The 15,349-nt window shown below is 38.6% G+C and overlaps 2 long non-coding RNA genes across 2 annotated transcripts in view; one reads left to right on the forward strand and one right to left on the reverse strand.

Annotated features, from left to right (window-relative positions):
* Positions 1 to 14,189, reverse strand: part of LOC148125122 (uncharacterized) — a 35,775-nt gene extending 21,586 nt beyond the window's left edge. The window contains exon 1 of the long non-coding RNA XR_015744486.1: positions 14,049 to 14,189. This is a non-coding gene — a long non-coding RNA (uncharacterized LOC148125122). The remainder of the gene's footprint in view (positions 1 to 14,048) is intronic.
* LOC148125121 (uncharacterized) overlaps positions 1 to 15,349 on the forward strand; it is a 482,037-nt gene that overhangs the window by 191,200 nt on the left and 275,488 nt on the right. The gene's annotated exons all lie outside the window — the stretch shown is intronic.

Below are 15,349 nucleotides of genomic sequence, written 5' to 3' on the forward strand. Positions count from 1 at the left end.
ACCTCTTCCGTGTATGGACATGTTTACTTTGTATGGGCTTTCTGACTTTTTGGTCTTTATTTTTTTCTTGTCAGCTTTTCTTTCCCTTGTCAGTTCTTCTTTCTTCCAGCTTGCCAGTTTGATAACCCTTCAAAGCAACTTCTTCTCTGATAGCTCTTTTCTACAGTCTCTATGTAATACTTATCAGCTCCACTTCCAGCTTCCAGTAAGGTCCATTTCTATGTGCTGCTAGACATACATTCCTGATGAAAAATGTTTATAAGTGTCTGGTGGTCTTGTTAAGAGGGAGGTAGCAGTATTTGCTTGTTAATCACCTTGCTGTCCAAGGAATATGGAGATGCCTTCTCTAGCACCACAGCTCAAATGAGTTGATTTTCTTCCTATCTTAACTTTTTTAAGGTCCAACTTTCATAGCCATAGGTAGCTATCAGAAACACAATAGGGTGAACTGATTTTCATTTGGTTGCCAGGCTAATGTCTGTGTTTTTCCATTTTCAGTTCCTGTTGCACCAGTGCTGTGTGACCAAGTGCAACCTGATGTTTTATTTCTATGCTGCATTCATCACTTTGAGCTACCTGCAATCCTAAGAAAGTGAATTTTTCCACACCTTCTAACTCTTTATCATCGATTTCTATTTTGCTGTTTTTCTTTCTTGCAGTGCTCATGGCCTCAGTCTTTTTAATGTTCAAAAAGAGACTAAAATTCTCATTTTCTTCTTTGATAAATATTCTTATAGAAATGGAATTCTCATAACATCTCATATTCAACTAAAACCTGTACAGAGTCAGGAAGCTATAGTATGAATAGAACTTGGCAAAGCAGATTGGAGTAAAGGAATTTCATATCAAACTTGTAAAAACTCAAACTTCCCTATGTGTACTCTATTTCCCTTCCCATTTAATTTGCACTCTCATGACTGCATATTCTTACTCTTCTAAGTAGGTTTTTAATCCAGTGAAACCACACACACACACACACACACACACACACACACACATGTTAATAGTATGCTGGTCTATTACTAAATAAAGTATGTTTAATATAAACATAAATCATGTTCATACTTTTATTATATTTTATACCATCATAGGAATTCTGTAGGTTGTGCACAATAAGCATAGCATAAAAAGTAAAGTAATATAAAAATGGTATCAAATCAACAGAAAGAATTTTGTGGCATAAGGAACAATATATTGCAGACATAAAGTTATTATAGCATCCATTTCTCTTCATTGTATGCTTCTCTGATTAGCAGTTATTAATTATAATAATGAAAAGTAATCAATAAATTGCTTTTAAGTAAATAGCATATAATTTTACAGAAAAGTTGCTATTTTTGTTATGAAATATAATAACCTCTCTTTCTATGGTGACTTCTTGATAAATAACTCTAATTGCTTACGGAGTAAAGTATGTCCTACTTTTGGAATAAAATGTGACTTGCTTTTCCAAATTCTCAGGAAGCAGATGATGAATGAGCAATCTAATTAACATCCTTATACATATCTCTTTTTATAGCAGTAATGCGAGTAATAGAATGAACAAACATAGATTGCATAAAAATAAAACATTAATACATCCATCATATGCAAAGTGGTGATGGACCTTCAAATACTATAAAAGAGAAAATATAAACATGGGGTTCTTATTGTTATTCCAATTCTGGATCAGCAGGAAGCTTAAACTCCATTTAACTATTAACTGATGTAAACCCAAGTGAAATGAATAATATACTAGGGACTGTCATTTACATTAAGATATTCAATCATTTTGTTAAAACAGAATAATCTCTTGTCTTTAATAGAAGGCAATACTTCTATTTTTGACTGTGGATATGGGAATTGGTCTTCCCTGCAGTACTAAGCATTGACAAGAAAGCTGTGAAGACCTTTCTTGCACACAAACACACCCCAAATAGTGTTTTTATCATAAAGAAAAATCAGTTTTTTTCCTTCCAAAATAATTATCAGTGGACTGAATATTTGTTTTTCTTTGTTGAAACATCCTATAGAAAGAAATGTTGAAAGCAGACAAATAGGTCAAAGAGAAATAAATAACTGCTATGACAAAATTGTTCAGAAACATGCATGCCTTTATATAGTAATTTGCACATTAGCCATTCCTTTACCTGCTTACTGAAGCTAATCACTTTTTAATTCCTGATTTGGACTTCTTTTTGATTTTCCTCTTCTTTCCTGTCCAATTTTTTTTCTTCCCAGTTTCAACTTCTGTCAATGTGTGTCATCTTTTCTCTTTCCTTCCATTCCAATAGAGCACAGCTGTCAAGCTCCCAGCTAGCAGATGTGTCACATGCTGGCCATTCCTGTGTCCATTTTAGTGAAGGGGGGAAAGTCCCAATATGTCACATGACACCACCATGATGACACAAATTTGACACCCCTGCAATAGAGCTATGTATTCCTATCATCAGTACTCAGTCCAAAAGATCTAAGCCCCAGAGCTCACTGTAACAACATTGCCAAAAAAGCATTAAGAATTGTTAACCTAATTTTGCAAACTTTCTTCTCTGGTAACACTGTACTGCAAACCAGGGCATACAAAACCTTCGCTAGACCAATTCTCAAATACAGCTCATCTGCCTAGAATCCACACTGTATAACAGACATTAATACAATTAAGCGAGTCCAGAGGTATTTCACGAGAAGAGTACTCCACTCCTCTGCTCACAATAGAATACCTTATGATATCAGGCTTGAAATTTTGGACCTGGACAGCCTAGAACTATGCCATCTATGGTCTGATCTAAGCTTAATACACAAAATTGTCTGCTATAATGTCCTACCTGTCAATGACTACTTCAGCTTCAACTACAATAATACATGGGCAAACAATAGATACAAATTCAAAGTAGACCACTCCAAACTCTATTGCAGAAAATACGACTTCAGCAACAGAGTGGTCAATGCCTGGAACTCACTACCTGTCTCTGTTGTTACATCCTAAGTCCCGCAAAATTTTAACTTTAAAGTGTCTACCATGGACCTCACTCTATTCCTAAGTGGTCTGTAAGGGGGCATGCATAAGCGCACCAGCGTGCCTACCATCCCTGTCCTATTGTTCCCATTTATCTATTTATTCATATTTATTATGTATATACTTATACTTGTTTATATGTAATATTCATACTTATACTTGTTTTCTCATACATGCTAGACAAACAAAATAAATAAATAAATATTTTTGATCCTTCTGCTATTTAATGTTTCCCCTCCACTGGAAAGAAGGAATAAGTGTGTATAGTGTATAGTTCTATAGTGGTTAATGGTGTGAGAGGAAATAGCTGGCATATACAGATGAAGAATCAATTTTTGAAATGAGGCACCTTATTTTAGAGACTATACATTTTAATAAATAGTTCAGTTAATATGTCTGGATAAATACATGAATGCCCATGAGCATGTGCACACACACACACACAATTAGGTCACACAAAAACATTACTGCATGATAGGATGGGAACAACTCTTCAAAACTGGTTTCAACTGAACTGCCAATCCTATTGATAAGATTTTATGTTTTGCACAGGATTTGTGTTCACTCTTGAATACTACTTGGAAGTTGCAATTGTCACCTATAAATACTTTACTGTATAGGACCTGCCTGTCTGAGATACTCATCTATTTCTTACAGTATCCAGCTCTCCTGTTGACGTGCCTTGAACCTTTTTAATAAACAGTGCCATCAATGGGATTCAGAAAGCAAGCTTTCTCATATGTATAGCATATGTCCTTTGGAATGGCATATTTTCAGAAATCTGTATTGCCCCTACCCTGACCTCATTCAAATGAATTATTAAATTAAAAATTACTTTTTTGCCAGGCCTTTGGCTTTGTTGGCGATTGGGTCCCTTGTAGTAATGTCATTATGTCAGAGTAGGTATTTGCTCTGGCTGAATGTTTATCATTAGCTCAATCCAGGGCTAGGATTCAGATTTTTTAACAACTGGTTCTGTGGGTGTGGCTTAGTTGGTGGGTGTGGCTTGGTGGTCATGTGATTGGCTGAGTGTGGCCAACTCAACATTATTCACATCGAGAGGCGCTTCTTCTTGCCTGGCTTCTCGTGACCGTGGAGATGCTGCAATGATTGTAAGTGTGAAAAATGGTCATAAGTCACTTTTTTCAGTGCCATTGTAACTTTGAATGGTCACTAAATTAACTGTTGCAAGTCAAGGATTACCTGTACAAAAATACAAAAAGCTTCTTTGCTTGCAAAAAGCTGCCCTAAGTACCAATCATTACATTAAAAATACCTGCAAGCTGGAGTTACAAATCAGGCAGAGTGCCAGAGCACCTTGAGGAATTTAAAATAGTTAAAATGCAGTGACAACTATCAGCAGCCAACTCTTGCTCATAAAGTGAAACCATTTAGCAGAGAGATCATTTAAGCTCTCCATAAAGAGCACACCCAGCAGAAGCAATCCTTAGATCCATTTGCACCACTTAAAGGCACCAGCTGGTCTCACTCACCTCACAAGATATCCTAAGGAAATCATCCAGATTTAAGGAAAGGTCACATGACCTCCAGAAAGGCAATAAAAATATCAGTGCATCCTACCTCTTGGAAGTATACCCCAAAAGGTCAGTACCAGATACCACTAAAGCAGTAAAGGAAGACCTCCTCCCCGGACAGAAAAAGAAACCATGAGGCAGGAAAAAATTCAAACACAACACAAATAATTAAATCACAACAGTAGCTGTGTTATAGGCATAAAATCAAATTAAGCCCCTCCCCCAAATTAAGGCCTATATTAAACATGTGAAATGGGGGGGAATGGTGGGAGGGACTTGCTGTTAGGAAGTACTTTTGTTGCATACCCGGATATGGTGTTGCCTGCGTTGACCTCGGCGTTGGTGGGGCACTTCGTATCGGGAGACCTTCCACCACCGTTGCTTTCCCTTCTTCCCAGGCTGCTGTGGTATTTAGAGCAATGCTGTGGCATTTGGCGCAGTCATGCATGGCCAGCCAGGGCTCCTCCCTGCAATAGAGCCCGGTGGAGAGACTCAGCTTCAGGCGCTCCTGTCTCCGCCTTCCTGGGCATTGTTCAAAGGCAAAGTCTATTCTTTTAAAAATGATGCCCTACTATCAGTACAACAAAGCCTCCCCTGCCCAAGAGGGTAGCCCAACCCCACCTGGGGAGGCAAATCTCCCAGGGCCACAGTGCAGGATCGGCCCACCCCGGGAGAAGCGCCCAGCTGCCATCCCTGCCTGGCACCGGGCCGAGCACGAAGAGCTTCACCTGGGGTGCCCAGTGCAGCTGACAGGTGGGCCCTCCTGCCCAGCGGTGGAGCTCTTGCCAAGGCAGCGAGCACCTCCCAGCTGGGCCCTTCACTCATCCCGCGAGGGCCATGCCAGAGCCGGGCGGGCTGGGCAGAGCTGGCAAAATGAGCCGTGGGTGTGTGCCCGCCTGCCAAGTGAAAGAGCCGGGCCAACCCGAGCTTGGCTTCCTTCCCAAGTCCCTCCATCCCGAACCCGAAGGGGCCACTGGGAGAGGCTGCCCGAGGCAGTGTTAGTGCCCACACATCTGTGGACAGGGAGGCAAGGCGACAGCAGCACTGCTTCCCTGGCTGGTGGGGCTGGCGGAGAGAGCCTGAAGCCGCCCATCCTTTCCACCACTCATCCAGCCCGTCCCTGTCCCCAAGCATCTCCAAATGCGCTGGCAGCTCCAAACGTTGCAGTGGCATGGGCATCGGCGCTCACTTGGCGGGGCTCATCTCGGAGGACACGGCATAGGCCATCACCTTGCCTCCCTGTCCACGGATGTGTGGGTCCTATCACTGCCTTGGGTGGACTTTCCTGGTGGCCCCTTCAGGTTTGGGCTGGAGGGACTTAGGAAGGAAGCCAAGCTCGGGTCAGCCTGGCTCTTTCGCTTGGCAGGCAGGCATGCACCTACGGCTCGCTTTCCTGGCTCTGCCCAGCCCGCCCAGCTCTGACGCGGCCCTGGTGGGATGAGCGGAGGGCCCGGTGGGGAGGCGCTCACTGCCTTGGCAAGAGCTCTCCCACCAGGCACGAGGCCCCACCTTTCAGCTGTGCTGGGCACCCCAGGCAAAGCTCTTCGGGCTCTGCCTGGCACCAGGCAGGGATGGCGGCTGGGTGCTTCTCTCAGGGTGGGCCAATCCTGCGCTGCAGCCCCAGGAGATTTGCCTCCCCATGTGGGGTTGGGCTGCCCTCTCAGGCAGGGGAGGCTTTGTCCTACCAGTAGTAGGGCATCGTTTTTAAAAGAATAGGCTTTGCCTTCAAACAATGCCCAGAAAGGCGGCGACAGGAGCGCCTGAAGTCGAGTGTCTCCACCCGGCTCCAGTTGCAGGGAGGAGCCCTGGCTGGTCGTGCATGGCTGCACCAAACTCCATGGCATTGCTCTAAACATGGCAGCATGGGGAGAAGGGAAAGCAACGGTGGCGGAAGGTCTCCCGATATAAAGTGCCCAACCAAAGCCGAGGTCAACTTCCAAGCCGTCGCCGCCCGCCCACCCAAGGATGCAAGGGGAGGAAAATTAAGTCACCCCCGAAAAGACAGCCTAGCCATTTTTTCAGGGGTCAAAAAGAAATAAGGCCCAGCCTTATTTTGTGAGAAACACAGTAACTCCAACAGGGGAGTATTTCCTCCCAACAGCAGTGTAAAAAGCTTAAAACAACCCTTCCCCTTTAGGAAAGTCAAGCTGTCAGGTTTCCAAGTGAAATGGCTGCACATATGTCAATTTTGGGCTATACACAAGCAAGGTACCAGCAAAGGAGGAAAAAAAAAATCCAGAGAAGCTCTGGAGACAGGAAGTCTAGTCCTGCCAAGAATGTAATAAGGGTTAACTTTTATAAGCAATACCAGAATGTTTCTTTCCTGCATCCCTTATAAGCAATAAGCAATAACAAAAATATATACCTGGGCATTCTATGATCTACAGATCACATCTGGCCCTTTGGCAGTCCCTGTTTGACCCGCAATTGTGACAGGGATGGCAGCAGCAGGTGTAGCCCTATTGGTTCAGCCCTGCACAACAGTCCCAGTTTTGCATGTGGCCCCTTGGAAAAATTAATTGCCCACCACTGCTCCAAGGATATAAATGCAACAATAATGTTATAACCAAGTACCTCTGGATGCAGTTCAGAAATTGTTACAGAGAACAAATTCCACCAGCATTTTACGAAGTCCTGTAATTTGCTATTTGTTAGCAAAGTAAAGTGAGTGTGAGTAGAATGGTTAGTACTAGATTATGGGTGCCAGTATACCAGCTTAAAAGATCAATTATCATGCTGTGCCTAATTATGTATCTGTACATCAATCCCTGCCAAAGATGTTGGTATTTTTAATCAAATCTAGCCATCCTCAGAAACACTTTGATTCATGTTATTTTTTTTTAATTGGAGCACACATATAATGTCCAAAGATTTTTCTCTCCCCTCCCCCCCTCTTGTTCTCACTCTTTCTCTCTGTCTTGTCTGTAAATATATTGATGGGTGGATGGATGGAAGAGAAAGAAAGAAAGAGAGAGAGAAAGAAGGAAGAAAAGGAAGGAAGGAGAGAGAGAGAGAGAGAGAGAGAGAGAGAGAGAGAGAGAGAGGTTTTGATTATTGCAAATCAGGAAATCTTAAGGAATATTTTGATGAAAGCTGAGAGTGCAAAAGACTCTATTTAATATTAACAGAAAAAAAGAAACAAAGAGTTAGAAAAGAATGTCAACCAAAGCCAATCCAAAATAACTATACAGAGAAACAGAACAAGTAACAAATGTTATATCTCAAGGCTCAAAAGATCATAAGAACTTTATCTGTCACCATGAAATACAGAGCAATTCACTACTTGGGGCAATGGTTATGATAGATCCAGACAAAATGCTCAGTGGCAGAGGTATCATCCTGACAAGAAACGTATTATTTCAAGAAAATTTGGGTAGTATTTCTTTTTAACATATTTATTTTCATATAGATGACTGAAACAATAGATACCAATGTACAGAGTATGAGAAATAAACAAGATGGATTAGAAATTCAAGTAAATGGGGCCAGATGATATATATATATATATATATATATATATATATATATATATATATATATATATATATATATATATGTGTGTGTGTGTGTGTGTGTGTGTGTGTGTGTGTGTGTGTGTGTGTGTGTGTATGTGTATATATATATATATATATATATATATATATATATATATATATATATATATATATATGTGGATCTTTGGTTGTTCGGGTTTTCTCCCGCGTAAGATTCGAAGTATCTAGGCAACGTTTCGATGAAGTCTCATTCATCATCTTCAGGCTTCTGTCTTTGGCTCTTGCTTCTCAGAGTGATGTGAGATTGCAGCTGCTTCTTCCTTTTAACTGCTAGTGGGGGTGGGACTTGATTGGGTGGGGGCTTGGCTGTGTTCTGATTGGGTGGGGGGGTGTTCTCATTGGTAGGGGATTTGGCTGTGTTCTGATTGGTTGGGGGGTTGGCCGTGTTCTGATTGGTGGGAGGCGTGTTCTGTTCAGGTGAGGGCTTGGTTGTACTCAGGTTAGACTTAGTTGCTGGGGTTGGTGAGCTGTGATCTTGCTGTTTGGCTTCGAGTTCGTGGTCGTGCTGCATCTTCATAGTGGGTGTCGGTTTGCTTCATGTATGGCTCGGAGGGGTTTGAAGTGGGTAGTGATGCAGCTGCAGTGCAGCTTCTGGTCCATGGTCGTGTCTCATCTTCTGAGTGGGTGTGAGTCTGTTTTCTACATGGAAGTGTGGTGGTGGCATCTTGTGTGGCTCTCATGGGTGTGGGTCTGGTGTCCTTCTTCATGTTAGGTACTCGTCTGTTCATGAGGGCGGGTTTCCAAATGGCTGGAAGGCAGGAGGTGTCATCTCGTTTGTTCATGCTGTGTGGGCGTTTTTCTATCTCTATGGCTTTTCTGATTATTCTGCTGTTGAAGTGTTCGGTTTTGGCGATAGTTCTGGTATTTTTAAAGTCAATTTCATGTCCTGTGGCTTTGAGGTGTTGGACCAGGAAGAGGTCGTTTCTTCTTTTTGATTGAGTTCTTATGTTCTTCAATGCGTGCACTTATTCTTCTGTTAGTTTGTCCAATGTATGTGGTAGGGCAGGCAGTGCAGGGGATCTTACGCGGGAGAAAACCCGAACAACCAAAGATCCACATACAAATACCATGAGAACCTCAGAAAACATATATATATATATATATATATATATATATATATATATATATATATATATATATATATATATATATTATTGTCATTATAGAAACTTTATAGAAACATTATAGAAACTCTATGTCTATAGATTGAAATCATTTGTTGACTGGTACCTTCCTTCGGAATTAAGGTGACATATGCCCCAGACCAGGACTTTGGTAGTCCAGTTTCTATCAGTGCCTCATTATATACCTCTAATAGTATTCAAATGATTCGTACATGTTTTTTATATAGTTCACTGGGAAAACTGTCTGGTCCTGGCATTTTGTTGTTTTTCTGCTTTTGACCTGCTTTTTTTCAACTCTGCTGAGGCTATTTCTCTATTTAATGTTTTCTTTTGTTCTTCAGAACTTCAACCCAAACCATTCTTCTCTAGATATTTTATTATATTTTCCTCCATAATTTCCTCTTGTTTATACAGTTCCCCAAAATAGCTTTGCCCAATATATTTTATTTCATCTGACAACATATATTCCCTTCTTTATCTTTTAATTGCTGAATTAAACTTTTTTCTTTATCTACCTTTAACTTATGAGCTAGCCATCTACCTGGCTTGTTTGCAGATTCAAAAAAGTTTTGTCTTATAAATTTTAAATTTGATGCTCTTTTTTCTAAGAATGTCAAATATAATTTTTGTCTAGCCATCATTACTTTTTTTGTTGTCATATTTTTAGGGTCTTTTTGAAATCCATTTTCTAATTCCTTTATCTTCTTCTGCAGCTCATTTTCTTGTTTCCGTTCTGTCTTATTTTTCCTAATTGTGCAGGCTATTGATACTTCTCTCATATAGGCTTTTGTAGTGTCTCACAGATTCTGTAAATTTGTATGTTCTTTTAAGTTTATCTTAAAGAAAGTTTCCAATTCATTTTTTAAAATTCTCTGATTATATTATTTTTCTTTCAAAATTTGTGAGTTTAATGTCCATCTCATCCTTCTTTTCCTCTGCCCTTTCCAAATGATTTTAATGGGTTATGGTCTGCCCAAATATTGGGCATTATTTTATATATCCAATTGTCCCATTCACCCATACCATGTTGATTCTCAACCAAGACTTATGTGAACTCAAGTAAAATGTGTAATCTTTATCATTTGGATTTCTTTTTTGCCATATATCTTCCAAATTAGTTTCTTTTATTAAGTCAAAAAATGGCTTTGGTAAGCAATTCTTTTTTTTCCCCTAATTTGTTCAATGTTAAACATAGATTATAAAATATTTATGACAATATTAGCAGAGAGAATTAAATCAGTTCTAAGTGAGATTATATATTTGGACCAGAACAATTTCCTGCCAAATAGGCGAATTAGAAACAACAGTGGAATAGTGTTAAATACGATCGAATACTATGAAGCACACCCTAAAAAGCAAGCAGCATTAATTAATATTCTTGGATGCACAAAAGGCCTTTGATAATCTAATATAGAAAAAACACTACAAGCCATATACTCTAATCAAACAGCAAGCGTGATACTGAATGGAGACTGTACAGATGAGTTTGAGATAGGCAAAGGACTGAGGCAAGGTATCCACAATCACCTCTGTGGTCTATTTTATCCTTAGAAGTGCTACTAGCCATAATTAGACAAAATTTAAGAATAAAAGGGATCAAAATTAGAAATGAAGAATACAAGTCCAAGCATTTGCAGATGAACTTGTATTCATAGTGGAAGAACCCATGAAGAATGGACAAGTACTACTTCAAGAAATAGAAAAATTTGGAGAAGTTGCAGGATTAAATAAATATATATATATAATGCTCTGTAATCCCATTTTATTTTCTGTTTCCTGTTTTGCAGTGCAATTTTAGTTTAGTTTTTGTTCGGGTATTTTCCCACGTCATAGTAGTTGTGCTTTTAAAGTTGTAGCGACGTTTCAGCAGAATCTCATCTGCCATCATCATTTAAATCTGAAACCACTATAAAAGCCTGACTCACAGATGAACACTATACAGAAGCCTGATGATGGCAGATGAGATTCTGCTGAAACGTCGCTACAACTTTAAAAGCACAACTACTATGACGTGGGAAAATACCCGAGCAAAGCCGAATGCCATATATATATATTTATATATATATTTGGGGATATGGCTATCCACTAGGTGTTCATCAAAGATGACAATTATACTAAATTAACTGAACAAATTAGGAAATAATTGGAATTATGGCAAAAGCTACTATTATCAATACTAGACAGAATTGCAGTGTTAAAAATGAATACCCTACCAAAATTGTTGTAGCTCTTTCAGATGATCCTGATAAAATTAGGAAAACCATTTTTTACTGAATTAAATAAAATAACAACCAAATTTGTTTGGCTGGGCAAGAAACCATGTATTAAATTAAAACTGATGCAGGATAGTAAAAGCAGAGGTTTGGGATTACCAGAATGGGAGCTTTATCGTCAGGCAGCAATACTAAATTGAGTTAAGGATTGGGTTAAATTAAAAGATAAGAGAATACTAACATTAGAAGGTCATGACCTCCAGGAAGGTTGGCATGAATACCTGTGGGAGAAAAAAGGCAAGGCGCGTGCCTACTTTAACCAACACTTAATAAGAGACTCACTTATACAGATACGGAGGAAAATCAAGAACAAGCATTATATGAAAGTACCATCTTGGTTGTCAACCATGGAAACCATGATACGCCCGAACAGATTGGACTTAGGCAAAATGATAAACTATAACGAATTATTAGACACCCAAGGGAAACTAAAATCAAATCATGAACTTAAAGAACAGGGAATTACAATTCATTGGTGGCCATATCTCCAAATTCAAAACAGATATAAAATAGACTCAGAAGAATTTGGATTTGATAAGGGGCAAAACCAATTAGATAAAATTTGAATTGGACCAGAACAAAAATTCATATCCAAAACATTTAATACCTGTTAGATTTTAAAATGGAAGAGGAAACAGTAAAAAAAAAATACTATGATAGAATGGATGAGGAATTTCAGACATAATGTAGATTTAGAAAAATGGGAAAAATAATGGAGCATAAATTATAAGTTAACAACAGCCTTGTCGTATAAAAAAAAAATTATACAAAATGGTTTATCAATGGCACTTAGCCCCAGCAAGACTATCCGTAATATACCCAAATACTAGCCCAAAATATTGGAAATGCCAACAAGCCGATGGTACCTTCTACCACATATGGTGGCTATGCCCCAAGCCCAAGATCTGTTGGACCAAAATTGAAGATTAGATAGAAGAAATTACACAATACCAAAATGAACTCAAACCAGAACTTTATATATTGGGAATAATCAAAGAGCAATATCAAAAAAAGATAAAATACATAATTTTACATATTCTAACAGCAGCCAGGATAGCTTATGCGCAAATGTGAAAAGGACCTAATGCTCCAACAGAAGACTTAGCCTTACAAAAAATAACAGACTGTGTGGAAATGAACATGCTTACACTGAAAATGAAAGAAAAAGAGCAATCCTATTATTATTCAATTTGACATAGATGGTACGAATGGTTAGAAAATAGAGATAGGGAATGAAAAGCAAAGATTACATAGAAGAAACCTTAAGAGAATGATATGTAGATATGTAAAATAGATAAAGATAGAGTTTAATAACAAGTATAAGTAAGGATAATAGTTATTGGTGATGTTTATGAACTGATGATAGAAAACATAAGATAACGTTGTATGCCAATGTCATATGTAAATATGGTGGAAAAACAATAAAAAATATTTGGTAAAAGAAAAGAAACTTGGTGGGATGAAACCCACAAATGGAACATACAGATAGAAGGACCAAATAAAAGAGGAGGTAGAGTTATTTATATATAATAAATAACTACATCTGTACAGAAAAAGAGCACAATGATCAAAACTGTCTTGAATGGGTCAATATAAAAGACAGGGGAATGACATTGCCATAGGTGTATACTATAGGCCACCCAACCAAACATAGAAAACAGATGAACTTTTTGCTAGTCAGTTAACTAAGGTATGTAGGAAGCACATCACAATAGTAATGGGGGATTTAACTACCCTGACATCAACTGGGAGACAACTCTGCATCAAGTACAAGATCAAATAGATTCCTGACAAATCTAGCAAACACTTTTGTGTCCCCAAAAGTAGAGAGGGGGTTAGCTATATTGGACTTGATTGTCACTAACAGAGATGAAATGATACAAGGTGTTGAAGCTACAGGAACCTTGTGGGGAAGTGATCATGCAATATTGGAATTCAACAGTATGCAAGCACAAGCAATAGAATGTAGTCAAACTAGAGTCTTGGACTTTAAGAGAGCTAATTTCAATAAACTTAGAGACAGCTTGGAAAAGATTCCATGGATGAGAATTCTCAAGGGGAAAACAACTCAAGAAGCTTAGGAAATTTTTAAAAGTGAGTTTATAAAAGCCTAGTCTAGCATAACACCAATGAAGAAAAAAATAACAGCTCTCAAAATAAACTAGCATCACTGCATAAAGAACTCTCTGATAAATTGAAAGAAAAAAAGGACAAGTATAAAAAGTGAAAAGAGGTGCACATAATTAAAGCAGAATATCAGCAAATAGCCTCACCCTGCAAAGATGAAGTGAGAAAAACTAAAACTCAAAATGAACTAAGGCTTGCGACAAAAGTCAAAAATAACAAAAAACATGTAAACAAGAAAAAAGTCAAAGAAACTATTGTTCCATTAGTGAGAGAAAGTGGCAAGAAGGTGACAAGAAGGGAGAAAGCAGAACTTGTTAACTCATTCTTTTGCATCCATCTTTACACAAAGGGAAAAACCAATCCAATCCATCAAAAACAATATCATAAATAACAGATTAGGAACACAAGTTAAAATAGGCAAGAAAATGATAAATGAGTACCTGATGAGTTCAAATTACCAGGACCAGATGAATTACACCCTAATGTTCTGAAGGAACTGGCAGACATCTCAGAACCAATCAGCACATCTCAGCACTAGGGAAGGACTGGACTAGAGGACTGGAAAAGAGCTGATGTAGTTCCCTCTTCAAAAAAGAAAAAAAAATAGATCAAGGAAACTACAAACCTATCAGCCTGATCTCTGGAAAGGATAATCAAACAATGAATCAGTAAACACTTAGAGCCAAACAAAGTCATGAACAGATCATGCCAGACAAATCTTATTGCATTTTTGACAAAGTGACAAGATTAGCAGATCAAAGGAATGCTTTGGATATAATTTAGTTGGACTTCAGCAAGGCATTTGATAAAGTAGACCATAACCTAATATTTGATAAGTTAGAAAAATGTGGGATAGACAGCATCACCACTAGATGGATTCATAACTGGCTGACCAACCACACTCAACAAGTAGTCCTCAATGGAACTGCATCTATTTTTATCTTTTTATTTATTTTATTAATTTATTTTTGTCAATTGCTTACAAGATAATAGGTATAAGTAAAAACATAGTTATGAATACATGGACATATATAAGAAAAATAAAAAAAATAAAAGAAACAATAGGACTGGGATGGTAGCCATGTTGTTGCGCTTATGCATGCCCCCTACAGACCTCTTAGGAAAGGGGTGAGGTCAATAGTAGAAAGTCTAAGGTTAAAGTTTTGGGGGTCACAGAGTCAGGTAGAGTATTCCAAACATTGACCACTCTTTTGCTGAAGTCATATTTCCTGCAATCAAGTTTGGTGTGATTAACTTTGAGTTTGTATGTATTGTTTGCTCTTGTATTGTTACAGTTGAAGCTGAAGTATTCATTGTCAGGTAGGACATTGCAATGTATGATTTTATATATTATACTTAGATCGGACCGAAGGCGGCATAGTTCTAGGTTTTCTAGGTCTAGAATTTCAAGTCTGGTGGCATAAGGTATTCTTCAATGAGTAGAGGAGTGGAGAACTCTTCTTGTGAAATGTTTCTGGACTTTCTCAACTGTGTTAATATCAGATACGTAATGTGGGTTCCAGACTGATGAGCTGTATTAGAGTATTGGTCTAGCAGATGTTTTGTATGCTCTAGTTAGTAGTGTAATATTACCAGAGAAAAAGCTACATACGATTAGGTTAACAACTCTTAATGCCTTTTTGGCTATGTAGTTACAGTGGGCTCTAGCACTTAGATCATTAGAGATGAGTACTCCAAGATCCTTCACAGAGCTTGGATCATCAACAAGGTCTTGACTATT

This window comes from Pseudonaja textilis, chromosome 8 (genome assembly GCF_049901715.1).
Source record: "Pseudonaja textilis isolate UNSWEBS1 chromosome 8, rPseTex1.2, whole genome shotgun sequence".
In the NCBI taxonomy this organism is placed as follows: Eukaryota; Metazoa; Chordata; class Lepidosauria; order Squamata; family Elapidae; genus Pseudonaja; species Pseudonaja textilis.